The 15,160-nt window shown below is 43.1% G+C and overlaps 1 protein-coding gene across 3 annotated transcripts in view; it reads left to right on the top strand.

Moving 5' to 3' along the window:
* The window catches only part of KCTD21 (potassium channel tetramerization domain containing 21), a 33,428-nt gene that overhangs the window by 403 nt on the left and 17,865 nt on the right, over positions 1 to 15,160 (top strand). The window lies entirely within an intron of this gene.

Genomic DNA, 15,160 nt, shown 5'->3' on the forward strand with positions numbered 1-15,160 from the left:
CGGAAAACGGACTCCAGGACTGGGGAGTGGGTGCTGAGAAAGCAGATGAGGCAAGCCTGGATTCGATTGGGCAGGATGGGCGAAAAGCATGGGGCGGGGGGTGGGTAGAGACATAAAATGAAAGGGACCCTTCCTTTTTCTGGAGAACTCAGTGCCCTAGTGGGCAAAGGCCGAGGATGCACAGAACACCTTCCTTTTCTTGTGACTAGAAATAAAGAAGTGTTCCCTTGAGCTCAGTGGGTTACACGCATCTCATTCAACCCTCACATGTTATAAAGTAAAGGCGTCACCGTATTTGTTTATCGGTGAGGAACATGAGGCTCCGAGAACTGAAGTGACTTGCCCAAAACCACCAAGACTTCTTGCCCAAAGACTGCTTTTTTTCCCTCTAGAGACTTTGTCTGGAGTGGGTGGTAGGAACAAAGCAAGAGTTTTGATGTCCTGAGCTCAGTTTGCAAACCAGGCAGGGCTCTTCGAAGGTTGTGTAATGGGATCCCCTCCCTTTGGCTCTCTGAATGCTGACATGTGCAGATGAAGTGAGATGAATTTGAAAAGCCTTTGCTTATAAATTATAATTGTGTGAGAAGCAGGAAGACCAAAAGAAAGTGATTGAAATGAGGTGTTTGAGCCTAAGGAAACCCACAAGATGAAGCATGAGAGTGAGCTGGGAGGGTGAACGAAAATTCTAGAAGAGGATGGGGGATGGTGGTTGTTGTTGGGGGTCTGCACCAGGTGAGAGAATACTTTGCTGTGAGAGTGGGGAATTTGTGCCAGGCGGCTTCCTTCCTGCAGCGCAATTTTTCATTTCCCTTGCCCTCTGGGCAGCTCACTCTGGAGTCTGCATGTGTCACCTGAGCCTAGGGGGCACCTTTTCTTTCCTGTGGTTGGTAGGGGTAATGGAGCATCTTGTGGGCTTCTTAGAGCTATGGAATGGACGAGTTGGCTAGAAATACAGCTCCTGGGCCTGGGGAGGTCAGGAAGAGGAAGCGAAGGGCAGTGTTCCACATACTTTGCAGGCATGGGGGTCAGAGAAGCCTTATCCATTCTAGTAGGCTGACAGTAAGGTGGGGAAGGCGCCTCCCTGCTGGAAGACACATTACTCACTCTGAGCATTGTCATTCTTGAAATTTACCCAACCATACTCTGCCCATTCCCTAAAAAAAAAAAAAAAAAAAATACCCGTTGCTATCAAGTCAATTATAACTCATAGTGACCCCATAGTACAGGGTAGAACTGCTCCATAGGGTTTCCAAGGCTGTAATCTTTACAGAAGCAGACTGCCATATCTTTCTTTCAAGGAGCAACTCCTGGATTCGAACAACCAGCATTTTATTTAGCAACCAAGCACTTAAGCACCCCATCACCAGGGGTCCTTCCTCCCATCCACTACACAGTGGGAACTTTCCCTGCATTTACTTCCAGGTGATCATCTAGGCCTTGCTGAGAGCCTTACATGCCAAATTAAAAATTCAAGAGAGTTTTTTATTTCAAAATAAAAAGTTAAAATTTCAGGAGAAAGCAATAAACCTCCCTGTCAGTGGATGACAGTCATTCTGGGGTGGGAAAAATGAATTTGACTAAACAGCAGGAAATTTCTTCTCCTTCCCCTGTTCTGTCTGATTCTGAAGATAGAGAAAGGGGAGATCCCAGCCCTGATAGGGATACTAAGTAGGTAGAAAAGGTAGGCGTGGGCAGTGAGCCATGGTAAGGAGTGAGAATAAAATGCTCTGGAGATGCAGTGGAGGGCAGAATGAATTCCACCTGGGGAGGGCCTGGCAGATGAATGAGATTGCTCTGAACAGCCCAGGCAGAGGAAAAGACAAATGCCAAATTGCAGAGGAAGGAGAGGGCTTGATATGGTTGGTCTGTAAAGTAGAGCTAGGGATAATAATAGTACCTACTTCATAGGGCATCCATGAGAATAAAAGAGATTAACATGTGTAGAGTACTTACAGAGTAGTAACTTCTCAAGTAACATTGTTGTGTTGTTAGGTACCGTGGAGTTGGTTCCAACTCATAGCGACCCTGTGCACAACAGAACGAAACACCACTCGGTCCTGCACCATCCTTACAATCGTTGTTATGCTTCAGCTCATTGTTGCAGCTACTGTGTCAATCCACCTCATTGCTAATGTTAGCCGTTACTATTACTGTTGTTGTTGTCTTCATCTTCCCAGATTTAACTCTGCTCAGGAATCTGCCCAGGGCCACAAAGCTAGTAAGTGACAGAGCCCGATTCAAACCCAGGCCCAAACAAAAAAACCAAACCCACTGCCGTCGAGTCAATTCCGACTCATAGCGACCCTACAGGACAGAGTAGAACTGCCCCATAGAGTTTCCGAGGAGCGCCTGGCGGATTTGAACTGCCGACGTCTTGGTTAGCAGCCGTAGCACTTAACCACTAAGCCACCAGGGTTTCCGAACCCAGGCCCGGGTGATGCCAAAGTCCATGCACTTTCTCCAACCCACAAAGCCTCTCTGGTTCTTTCTGCCCATCTTCAACATTTCTGCGGCCCAGAAGCAGCCTCTCTTTGAGAATATTCTCAGTGAGCTGTGGTTTTCTTTGTTGCTGCAGTAGTGGAGACTATGGGTTATAGAGAAGGCAGGAAAGATAGGTCATGAGCAGCCATCTTCTCCAAGCCTAGATCCCAGCACAGAGGACAGGTAGGCCTAGCGTTGTGGTTTCTCTGGATGGTAGGTCTGTCTGGGGAAACCACCCAGCTTTCAATTCTAACTCCACCACCAACTCTGGGTCATTTTAGCTTAGTCTTGGTTCGCTTCCCTACCTTCCAAAACCTAGCAGGACCAGGGGAGGAATATTATGAGATGTTAATGCTCCTTAGTAATAAGAAAACCAGAATTTATATTGAGTGGTCACTTAGAGTCAGATACTCTGACTGGAACTTTACATCTTTTGTCTTATGAGGGAAATGTTCTTTTTGTCCCTGTTTCAAAATAAAAATATTTTCAAATTTTTCAAATCTACAGACGTGAAAGATTAGCCCTTCAACTTAGATGCACTAATTCACATTTTTGCTTCTGCGCACACACACCCACCCCACACATACTTTTTTTTTTTTTGCCTTACTATTTAAAAGTAAGTTACAGGGGGAGCCGTCATTTAGGGAGCAGTGAGTTTCTGTTTAGGGAGAGGAGAAATTTGGCAGTGATTATGGGTGGTAGTTGTACAACTAAACCCATTGCCATCGAGTTGATTCCGACTCATAGTGACCCTATAGGACAGAGTAGAACTGCCCCATAGGGTTTCCAAGGAGCAGCTGGTGGATTCGAACTGCTAACCTTTTGGTTAGCAGCCGAATTTTTAACCATTGCACCACCAGGGCTCCAGTTGTACAACATAGTTAATATAATCAATATCACTAAATTCTATACCTGGAAAATGTTGAATTGGCAAATATTGTGTTACATATATTTTTACAACAATAAAAAAGGGAAAAAAATAAGCTGTAGATATCTTGACCCCGTAACTCTTCGGCTTGCATCTTCCATTAATGCCATTCTCCTACATAGCCATAATACCACTCACTATCACACCTAAGAAAATTTGCAACAAGTCAGTATTACCTAATAAACAGTTGGTATTCAAATTTCTCCAGTGGCCAAAAAAAGATCTTCTATATAGTTTTTTTTTTTTTTCCTTTTTTAATTTGGAATCTAGCCAAGGTTCATAATTTTGTTCTCTTTTTACAAAACTCATTTAATGTGGATAGAGCCCCTCCACCTTTTCTTAATTTGTCAATTGTTTCCTCAGTTACTAGATTTGGGTTAGATGTTGGGGGGCTACTGTATTCTTATTGTATCACATCAGGAAGCATGTGATATCAGGAACCTACTATCCATGATAAGGAGCCCTGGTGGTACAGTGGTTAAGTACTCGGCTACTAACCAAAAGGTCAATGGTTCAAATGAGTAGCAGCTCTGCAGGAGAAAAATGTGGCAGTCTGTTTCAGTAAAGGTTTAAAGCCTTGAAAACCGTATAGGGCAGTTCTACTCTGTCCTATAGGCTCACTATGAGTGAGAATCAACCCCACAGCAATGAGTGGGTGGGTACTATCTGTGAATGCTAACTTTGGTCATTGGTTAAGGTGGTGACAGCCTCATCTCTCCATTTTAAGGGTATATTTTTCATCTTTGTAGTTAATAAGTAATTTGTGGAGTGATTCTTTGAGACTGTTGGGATTTTGTGTTCCCGATAACCTTTCACTCAGTGTGCATTGATGGCCCTTACCTGAATCAATTCTTAGGTTGAGGATTGCTGATAGTAATTTTCTAATTCTTCCATTTCATCTGTATTCATTAGCAGGCATTCTTCTTCATGGAAGACCTGTTTTTCTCTCCACTCTCTTTCCTACTTCCTTCCCCTCGCCCTCTCTTTTTGGAGCAACATTATGGACTCATGGATTATATTTTTTTATCCAATGTGTTATAATCCATTACCATCATTCTTTCTGATACTCAAATTATCGCAAGTTTGGCCGGTGGGAGTCCCTTCAGGCCAGTTCCTGTGTCCTTTTGACATGACCTTGTTAGTCTTTGCTTCTTTGCTTTCTGGCAAGAGATGGTCCAGGTCGCCTTGAACTTTTCTCATCCAAGTCCTGGAACCATCAGTTTCACCAAGGAGCCCAGGCTACTTTTCAGAGGAGATGACATTTAGAAACTAAGATCTGGGATCAGGTGTGCTCATTGCTACTGGGTGTCATTTTTAGGGCCTTTTAGTAAACAGAACTAGGAAATGATGGATAGGCATACAGACAGACATAGATATAAATGATAGATAAAAAGGTAATTATTATTACTTACTAGGTTTGTTGTTTTGTTGTTGTTACAGCAGTTAGTCCTCACTGCTAGTAACAGTACAAAGGGAGTAGACTGCACAGGAAGGAATTTCATTGTGGAGGTTTGGTGGGTGATAATGTAGGGAAAAGGGGAAATTGAACAAGAAGAGCCCAAGCCTGCTCAGGGCTCCATGAGGATGCATGGCGAGGACTTCTGTGCCTGGCTTCAGCCCCACTTGACCTGGATTGACAAAGATCCCAGGCTATCTTCAGAGGGCTGGTTCTCCCGGGTGTCCAAGCCTGAAACCTCCCAGAGGCCATGACTCAGAGGTCAGGAGTACAAGGAATTCGTCCCGAGTCTGGTTTAGGTCTGTGAAATGAAGAGAATATGATCTTCCTGCCTGGGTCCCATAGTTGTCATAAGGATCAATATATAATGTATTTATTTTTAAAAATTGTTAACCAGTCTCATCCACACATTTATAACAAAATTCCTTCCCTTTCTTATTGTGTTAATACCACAGTTTGAAATGTTGCTGTTTTGTAATCTGATTTAATACCTTACACTAAGGTATCTATTCTTTTTCCAATATTCTTTCAGATTATCGCTCATTGATTTTTCCAAATTAAAATTTTAATCTTTTTTAAAATTGTTCTTTTGAGAACATAATAACTATAATTAATTTAAGAAGAACAAACTTAAGATATTTAGTTCTCCTCTTAGAAGTATCACAGGTGTCTACATAAACACAAACCCGTTGCTGACAAGTCGATTCCTACCCATAGTGACCCTATAGGACAGAGTAGAACTACCCCATAGAGTTTCCAAGAAGCACCTGGTAGATTTGAACTGCAAGCCTTTTGGTTAGCAGCCATAGCTCTTAATCACTACATCACCAGTGTTTCTAGGTCTCTGTATAGTTAAACCCTATTTACACTGCTTAATAACATGTCATCTCCTGTGTTATTAGAGGGGCACAGTCTTTGGAGAGAGACCTTAATTAGAATTCTGGCTCTGCCACTTTTAGCTAATTGATCCCTGGTAACTGACCTCAGCACTCTGTACTTCAGATTCATGGTCCTAAAAACTGAAATGGTAACAGTGTGGTAGCTTAATGACATAATATGGGAAAATGCTTCACACAGCTTGGGGCATATCTTAGGGGCTCAGTGGACTTGCCATATGCTGGGCGACTGTGGAGGGCACTATGGGCCTTCCTGGGGTCCTTTCCCCTCGTCCACAGATGTGAGAGGGCAAAGCCCCAGACTAACAGTGGACTAGCTGCCTAAGTAGCCTACCCCAGTCTGGCCTGGGCAGAGAATGAGGGTGTGTATGTATCTCTTGCTCACATTGGGACCCTGTGGTGGAAAGGGGGAATGATCAGCGGTGTTGGACTCAGACACACCTGGATTCAAATCCCAGCTCCCCCATTGGCTAGGTGTGTAACCTTGAGCAGTTTTTTAACCTTTCTGAGCCTCAGTTTCCTCATCTGTAGAGATAGTATCTTTCTCACTGAGTGTGAAGACATTGAATGAGGTAATGCATGTAAAGCATTTAGCAAAATGCTATAATTCTCTACACTATTCTACATATTTTAATTGAAAATAAATAAAATGCTGCCAAGTGTTATGTCCAGCACCTCATACTGTACTAGCAAAAGGTATGTGCTCAGCAGGTGGTATCTGTTATTTTGTCAAGCAAGCTGCAGAGCAGGGTTTTCAATGGCTGCTTCAGGGATTCTCAAACTTTTTTAAACTATTGCCACCTTTTGTTGATATTACAATTCTTAGAAGTCTGTGCAATGGGAAGAGAATGGACTCTCCACTCACTGACTGTGTGTCCTGGCAAGTCGCTTACTAGTCCTTCCAAGTCTCAGTATCCTCATCTGCCAGACAGGAAGAATGATGCGTACTTCATACAATTGCCATAAGATTTAAAAGGGCTGATGAGTGTGAATGCCTTGGATTTAATAAAAAGCTCAGAAAATGCTCATTCCCTCCCAGTCTCAGCCCCTCCCTGCTGCTGCCACCCCCAATTCCACCAGCACCTACTGTGTGCTAGTAGTGAACATGCAGGCATGTGAGGCATTAATTGTTCTCAAAGACCTCACAATCCAGACTAGATAAAAAGCTTTTTTTATCACAGTCCACAGTTTGAAAATTAATTGATGTCATGATCTAGTTCACATACAAACACACACACACATATAACAGTGACAAAAGTTTCACAACACAGTATGTATACTGGTTATGACCCACTGTATTGATTTTATGACTCATTAATAGGTCATGACCTGAATTTTTTTCTAGTTTATGGAGGTAGAGTTTATATACAGTAAAATTCACCCTTTTAAAGTGTAGTTGTTTGAATTTGATAGTCTTATACACTCTGTGGAAAACCCTAGTGGCATAGTGGTTAAGAGCTACAGCTGGTAACCAAAAGGTCAGCATTTCACATCCACCAGGCACTCCTTGGAAACTCTGTGGGACAGTTTTACTCTGTCCTATAGCGTCCCTATGAGTCGGAATCAACTCGATGACAACAGGTTTGGTTTTTTTGGTTTTATACAGTCTGTGGGGGCTTGTGTTTTGCTGTGATGCTGGAAGCTATGCCACCAGTATTCAGATACCAGCAGGGTCACCCATGGCAGACAGGTTTCACCTGAGCTTCCAGGTTAAGACAGACTAGAAAGAAGAACCCGGCAGTCTACTTCTGAAAACCTTACGAATAGCAGTGGAACATTGTCTGACATAGTGCCAGAAGATTAGCTCCCCCAGGTTGGAAGGCAGTCAAAAGACAACTAGGGAAGAGTTGCCTGAAAGTAGGGTCAACCTTAATGATGTGGATGGAGTCAAGTTTTCAGGACCTTCATTTGCTGATGTGGTACAACTCAAAATGAGAAGAAATAGCTGCAAACATACATTAATAATCAGAAGGTGGAATGTACGAAGTATAAATCTAGGAAAACTGGAAATAGTAAAAAATGAAATGCATAAACATTGACATCCTAGACATTAGTGAGCTGAAATGGTATTGGCTATTTTGAATCAGACAATCATATGGTCTATTATGCTTGGAATGACAACTTGAAGAGGAATGGCATTGCATTTATCATCAAAAAGAACATTTCAAGATCTATCCTGAAGTACAGTGCTATCAGTGATAGGATAATAGCCATATGCTCACAAGGAAGACCAGCTAATATGACTATTCAAATTTACTCACTAGCCACTAAGGCCAAAGATGAAAAAATTGAAAATTTTTACCAACCTTTCCAGTCTGAAATTGGTCGAACATGCAATCAGGATGCACTGATAATGACTGGTAATTGGAACGTGAAAGTTGGAAATGAAGAAGGATTGGTAGTTGGAAAATAAGGCCTTGGGGATAGAAACAATGCTAGAGATCACGTTATAGAATTTTGCAAGACCAGTGACTTCTTCGTCGCAAATACCTTTTTTCAACAACATAAACGGCAACTATACACATGGACCTTGCCAGAGGGAATACACAGGAATCAAATCGACTACATCTCTGGGGAGAGATGATAGAAAAGCTCAATATCATCAGTCAGAACAAGGCCAGGAACCAACTGCGGAACAGACCATCAGCTGCTCATATGCAAGTTCAGGTTGAAGCTGGAGAAAATTAGAACAAGTCCACGAGAGCCAAAGTAGGACCTTGAGTGTATCCCACCTGAATTTAGAGACCATCTGAAGAATAGATTTGACACGTTGAACACAAATGACCAAAGACCAGGTAAGTTGTGGAATGGAATCGAGGACATCATACATGAAGAAAGCAAGAAGTCATTAAAAAGACAGGAAAGAAAGAAAAGACCAAAATGGATGTCAGAAGAGACTCTGAAACTTGTTCTTGAACATAGACTAGCTAAAGCAAAAGGAAGAAATGATGAAGTAGAAGAGCTGAACAGAAGATTTCAAAAGACGGATCAAGAAGACAAAGTATTAAAACGATATGTGCAAAGGCCTGGAGATAGAAGACCAAAACGGAGGAACACACTTGACAGTTCTCAGGCTGAAAGAACTGAAGAAAAAATTCAAGCCTCAAGTTGCAATATTGAAGAATTCTACAGGGAAAATATTAAATGACTCAAGAAGCAACAAAAGAAGATAGAAGGAGTACACAGAGTCACTATACCAAAAAGAATTGGTCAACATTCAACCATTTCAGGAGGTGGCATATGATCAGGAACTGATGGTACTGAAGGAAGAAGTCAAACCTGCACTGAAGGCACTGGTGAAAAACAAAACTACGGGAATTGATGGAATACCAATTGAGATATTTCAGCAAACAAAATGCAGCACTGGAAGTGCTTGCTCATCTATACCAAGAAATTTAGAAGACAACTACCTGGCCAACCGGCTGGAAGAGGTCCGTATTTATACCTATTCCCAAGAAAGGTGATCCAACTGAATGCAAAAATTATTGAACAGCATCGTCAATATCAGACGCAAGTAAATTTTTGCTGAAGATCATTCAAAAACGGTTGCAGCAGTACATAGATAGGGGACTACCAGAAATTCAGGCTGGATTCGGAAGAAGACATAGAACCAGGGATATCATTGCTGGTGTCAGATGGATCCTGGCTGAAAGCAGAGAAAGAATACCAGAAAGATGTATGTGTGTGTTTTATTGACCATGCTAAGGCATTTTACTGTGTGAATCATAACAAATTATGGATAACATTGCGAAGAATGGGAATTCCAGAACACTTAAAATTGTGTTCATGAAGAACCTGTACATAGATCAAGAGGCAGTCATTCTAACAGAAGGGGATACTGCATGGTTTAAAGTCAGGAAAGGTGTGCATCAGGGTTGTATTCTTTCACCATATTTATGCAGTCTGTATGCTGAGCAAATAATCCAAGAAACTGGACTATATGAAGAAGAACGTGGCATCAGGATTGGAGGACGACTCATTAACATCCTGTGGTATGCAGATGACACAACCTTGCTTGCTGAAAGTGAAGAGGACTTGATGCATTTGCTGATGAAGATCAAAGACCACAGCCTTCAGTATGGATTACACCTCAACAACATAAATCAAAAATCCTCACAACTGGGCCATTAAGCAACATCGTGATAAATGGAGAAAAGATTGACGTTGTCGAGGATTTCATTTTACTTGGATCCACAATCAACACCTATGGAAGCAGCAGTCAAGAAATCAAAAGACGCATTGCATTGAGTAAATCTGCTGCAAAGGACTTCTTTAAAGTGTTAAAAAGCAAAGATGTCACCTTGAAGACTAAGGTGCGCCTGACCCAAGCCATGGTGTTTTCAGTTGCCTCATATGCATGCAAAAGCTGAACAATGAATAAGGAAGACCAAAGAAGAATTTATACCTTTGAATTGCGGTGTCAGTGAAGAATATTGAATATACCACGGACTGCCAAAAGAACAAACAAATCTGTCTTTAAAGAAGTACAACCAGAACATTCCTTAGAAGCAAGAATGGCCAGACTATGTCTCACATACTTTGGACATGTTATCAGGAGGGATCAGTCTCTGGAGAAGGACAACATGCTTGGTAAAGTAGAGGGTCAGCAAAAAAGAGAAAGACCCTCAACTAGATGAATTGACACAGTAACTGCAACAATGGGCTGAAGCATAACAACGGTTGCGAGGATGGCGCAGGACTGGACAGTGTTTCGTTCTGTTGTACATAGGAACCAACTCAACAACACCTAACAACAACATACAGTCATTTGACTACCACCACATCAAGAGACAGAATATTTCCATCACTCCAAAATATTCCCTTGTGTCCTTTGTAGCCAAACTCTTCCTCACCTCCCCACCCCTGGCCCCTAGCAAAGACTGATCTGATTTCTGCCCCTATACTTCTGTTTTTCCAGAATGCTGCGTAAATGGAATCTTTTGAGTCTGGCTTCTTTCACTGAACGTTTTTGAGATTTGTCTGTGTTTTAGAGTGAATCAGAAGTTTATTCCTTTATATTTCTGAGTTGTATTCCATTGTATGATTGTATCACAATTTGTTTATCCATTTTCGTTTTTTGTTGTGTCCAACTGGGGGCAGTTCTGAATAAAACTGCTACAAGCATTCATATACAGGTTTTTCTGTATGGAAACACCTGTTTTTTCTTTCCTCTTAGATAAATGTCTAGGAGTGGGATTGCTGGGTCATGTGATAACTGTATACTTCATAAAAACCCACTAAACTGTTTTCACAGTGGTTGTATCATTTTACACCCTTCCCAGCAATGTATGAGAGTTCGTTCTAGCTACTCCACATTTCACCAGCATTTGGTGTAGTCAGAGTTTTTATTTGCATCATTTTAATAGGTGTACAACCAGTAGCCAGTTACTGCCAAGTCTATTCCAACTCTTGGTGACCCATGTGTGTCAGAGTAGAACTGTGCTCTGTATGGTATTCACTGGATGGCTTTTCAGAAACAGATCATCAGGCCTTTCTCCCCTAAGCACATCTGGATGGACTTGAACCTCCAACCTTTTGATTAACAGTGGAAATGGATTTAATTTGCATGTCCCCAGTGATTAATGATGTTGAGCATTTTTCCATTTGCTTACTTGTCATTTGTTTATCTTCAGTGAAGTGCTTGTTCAGATCTTTTGCCCATTTTTTAATTAGGTTGTTTGTTTTCTTACTATTGAGTTTTGAGAGTTCTTTTAGATATTCCCATTGGCAGTCCTTTATCAGATATGTGTTTTACAAATATTTTCTCCAAGTTTGTAGCTCGTTTGTTCATTTCGTAACAGTGTCTTTCAAAGAGCAGAAGTTTTTTTTATTTGGATAAAGTTCAGTTTATCCTTTTTTTTTTCTTTTCTGTTTTTTTGTGTCCTGTCCAAGAAATCTTTGCATAACTCAAAGTCACAAAGATTTTCTCCTAGAAGTTTTATAGATTTAGATTTTACATTTAGATCTGTGATCCATTTTGAGTGAATTTTTATGTGTGATGCAAGATTTGGATGTCTGGTGATCTACATTTTTATAAAAGCAGGGAGGAGAGCCATATGTAAATCAAATCATTGCATGATAGAATGGTGAGCACTACCAGAGAAGTTCATGCAAGGTACTAAGAATCCCTCAAAGGCAAGCGGGAGATTTGAGGACAGCCTCACAGAAGCAGTGTGACTTTTAAGCTGGGTGGGCCCTGAAGGTTGACAGCAGAGAAGATGGAGAAGGTGGAAAAGATAGGCAAAGGGCAGTGTAAGCAGAGCAGAGGCAGGGAGGGCAGTATGACAGGGTGTGAAGGCGTGTTCAGTGTTGCCTGGAGTGCAGAGCATAGGGTGTGCTGAGGGGCAGGTTAGAGGTGAGATTGGAAGAGCAAGGTGGTTTGGGTAGGGAAGTAAGGTAAAAATCGTACTGCAGTAAGATCACTCTGTGGACCAAAATAAAAAATGGACGGAAGTCAAGGAGCTGAGTAAGGATGTGGAGGGAGCCAGGATGAGGCCTGAGCCCACAAGTAGCTACAGTGATGAGTTCAGGGAGACAGACCAAGCAGTTTGAGAGCTGAGGGAGTTGGGTGGCAGAGATGAGTCCACAGCGGATTTGGGGGAAGAAGAATTCTCTTTTAGGGTTATGATGCCTGTGAGCTGTCCACGTAGAGCTGTCCAGGAGGTCCCTGGGTACACACTGGGCCTCCAGCTCCATCAGCATCACCACCTGACCCTAAACCCTCTGTCATTCTCAGGCAGCTCCTCGGCCCCCAGAGGTGCCAGTTCCTGCCCCCACATCTTTGCACCTTTCACAACGAGACCTGTGGATTTTTGATGGTGGGCATCATGGCACTGCTGCTAGAAAATAGATGCTTGGGGAACCGAGCTCTGTGACTCAGCGGATATAGGGAGAAGTACCACAGAGAGAATCCTAGACCAGGGGCCAGGAGACCTGTGTTCTAAGCCAAGCTGTGTTCCTGATGGCCTGTGTAACTCTGGGCTGCTTTCCTTGGACAAATGACTAGGAGCCATGATCTCGTGGCTGCTGTATGGCTAGTGGGGTCAGAAAGGCAGGGACTCTGCAACTTTTGCAAGCAGAGAAATAGGAGTTTGGGTACCCACACAAGGACCCTCAGATCTGTCCTATCTGCCTGACTGCCCCCCACACATTGCTCTTAGCACTTCATCACTAGTACTTGGAAGGAAATGTGTGTCTGAGGCCCACAGAGCCTGTCAGGAAAAGCAGCCCAACCTCTCTGATGCCTGCGCGTACTCTTTTCACGGAGCTAAGCCATTTCTCAGAGCCTGGGCCTTAAATCTTGTGTTTTTTTTCTAAGAAGGAATATTGAAAACTAGAATAAGCAAATTACAATCTAGAAATAAAAGGAGTTGGAGGAGGCTGGAGTCTTGGGAAGAGGGTTATGGGAAACCAGGAGAGAAGAGACGATTCTGGGAATGAGGAAGAGGGTGGCCCACTGCTGCACCCAGCTCCTGTCCAGGCCCTCTGGAGAGAGAATTGGCCATATTCAGCCCTGAGTCCCAAGCATCCTCCCCAGCTACTGCTTCCAAAAGCTGGTCCTCACACCAGCAGCCACCCTTTACACCAGTGGCTTACCCGACCCCTCTGCCAGGCCTCCCCACTATCTTACAACCCATCTGCTCTGGGCTTCTGCTGACGATTTTGTAATTTCATCATGGCCTCATTTCTTTTCAGACACTCCAGATGGTTAACGCCTCTCTGCAGTATCAAAGTGCCCCATTAGCCCCAGAAGGAGTCATGATAAGAGCCCCCAATAGTTGTACCAGGCAGCTGAACATCTCCGGCACCCAGCATGGCCTTCATCCTTTAGAGAAAGGGGATCTCAGCTCGGTCAGCTGTTACCATTGACCTAGTCCTAGGTGGTTAGGTATGAGAGAGAGAAGGGTTGATATTTGGTGAGAAGTGTTCTGTCCCGTCCTAAAGCCACCATGCCTGCTGGGTGACTTTGGGAAGTCCCGCTTTTTGGACCTCTGTTTCCTCATCTGGATGGTAAACATGCTTGTCCAGATGTTTTTTGATGTGCCAAGATTCATTCCCAACCTACTCCTATAAAAAATAGCTCTTGATATATCTCTTCTGTCACAGCACCCTCACTGTCTCTTGTCTCAGACTTCCCCACCAGCCTGGGCTCTTCTGCAGCATGGCAGTGGGGCCAGTTCCTCTCCTTTCCACATGTTGCAGAAAGCCATTTAGCCTTTGGTCTTTGTTCCTGAGAGCTGAACCATACATGAGGCAAATGAATGGGGGGTGACCAGATCAAGAGGAACCACCTTGGGGCCCAATGTTGACTAAGCCCCAGGAGGCATGATGTAATTTATCATGGCCACATGGTGAGGCCGATACAGGTCTTGGAAGGTGGAGACTCAGGGGGCTCCCTGGATGGTGACCATGCATGGAAGAAGGTAGTACATCCCTCTTTGGGACATAGTAGCTCCACGCTGGGACCCTTCCCCAGGTTTCTACCCTATGTGTCTCTTCATTTGTATCTATTTTTGTCATATTAAAGCTGTTATTACAAGTGCGATGCCTCCTGCAAGCTCTATGAGTCATTCCAGTGAATTATTGGACCCAAAGGTGCAGGAGGAGCCAGCTAGTTTGAAGTGGAGGGAGTCATGTGGAAAAGCCCAAATTTGGGACTGGCTTGTATGAAGTGAAGGGTATCTTGTGGACTCCTGAGCTTTGCAGCCCATACCCAGTGACTTAGCCCTAGGTGATTAGGAGTGAGAGGAAGAGTGGCAGGTGGACAGCTGGGCTAAATGGAATAGGGAAGGGAAGCTGAGATTTCCACAGGATACAGGTGGAATATGGAGTGGAATTTGTTATCTCCCACACATGTTGGCATCAGATCCAGGTAATCTTGGTGTCCCTGGACTGGTTTGCATAACACCCACCCCCAGCATCAGGGAACAGTTGCTGAATCCATTCTACAGATCAGCTCTGGGAAAAGTATCATGTTGGAAGCTGAGAGGGTATATCCCCTACTTTCTAGAACCTTAAAGAGAAATTACATCAGCCATAAAGAGACATGAAGTTTTGATCCATGCTGTGACATTGATAAACCTTAGAAACAGTACACTGAGTGAGATAAGTCAGACACAAAAGGACAAATATTGTATGGTCCCACTTATATGAAATATCTAGAAGAGGCAAATGCATAGGGACCAAGGAAACCCTGGTGGCATAGTGGTTAAGAGCTACGGCTGCTAACCAAAAGGTCAGTAGTTCAAATCCACCAGGTACTTCTTGGAAACTCTGGGGGCAGTTCTACTGTGTCCTGTAGGGTCACTATGAGTTGGAATCGACTCAACAGTAATGGGTTTGTTTGTTTTTTTTCTTTTTTTAAATAGGGACCAAAGTTTATTAGTGGTTACCAGGGGC

Source organism: Elephas maximus, chromosome 7, assembly GCF_024166365.1.
Source record: "Elephas maximus indicus isolate mEleMax1 chromosome 7, mEleMax1 primary haplotype, whole genome shotgun sequence".
NCBI lineage: Eukaryota > Metazoa > Chordata > Mammalia > Proboscidea > Elephantidae > Elephas > Elephas maximus.